Genomic DNA, 925 nt, shown 5'->3' with positions numbered 1-925 from the left:
GGCTGGCCCACAATACCAATTCAGGCGTAGCTGTCTAACCAAACATCCATGTTAAACTACATATAATCTATAGTAGGTAACTGATGCGGGGCTTATTAGACAGGATTTGGGGCACTAAAAAGATTTACGTAAGTACATTAAAGGATTATTCACCTGTAAATGAATCCCATACTGAGTTTAACAGCAGTGGTGTTATCTAGTGTGCCTTGTTTGTGCAATAAAACCCCCTCTGTTAGTACTAGAAACCCAGTTAGTAAGTCCATGGTTCCAAATTCGGATTGAATATAGTGAAAGAATACATGATTTGACACCAAGATCATCCAAATAGGAGAATCTTTGTGATTTAATTGCGAAATGCAATTTTTTATGTATATTCCATGGCTTATATCCTTAGAGGGGATTGAGTGTCATAAACTTTTCACTACCCCAGAAAATTCTGCAGCCTATTTACATCTGGGTGACCTTGTGAGTAGTTAGCCATGAACAATCCCTGGCCTACCAAATGGGATCATAGCGCTGTACCACTAAGATATATGATTTTATTGGGTAAATGCATCTTTCTACCGCCCAACTTTAGATGGTATAATCATTCAAAATAAATAGGTACAAGTTTGGTAGGGGCGTGAATCGCTTTCAGACTACGCCCATTAGTTGAATCAACAATAAAAAAGGACTATATCTGGTGGGAGCAAGAAAAAATTCGTTGATGATGTCACTAAGACTAAAACAGTAATCCTTATCAAGTCTTCATTTATATATATATATATATATATATATATATATATATATATATATGCAGTATATATATATGTATATATATATACATATATATATATATATATATATATATATATACTGTATATATGTATACTGTATATATAAATATGTATTAATTCAGATATATATACTGTATATATAAATATAT

This window comes from Palaemon carinicauda, chromosome 13 (genome assembly GCF_036898095.1).
Source record: "Palaemon carinicauda isolate YSFRI2023 chromosome 13, ASM3689809v2, whole genome shotgun sequence".
NCBI lineage: Eukaryota > Metazoa > Arthropoda > Malacostraca > Decapoda > Palaemonidae > Palaemon > Palaemon carinicauda.
The sequence above is the reverse complement of the archived record's forward strand: the minus strand, read 5'-3'. Positions refer to the sequence as shown.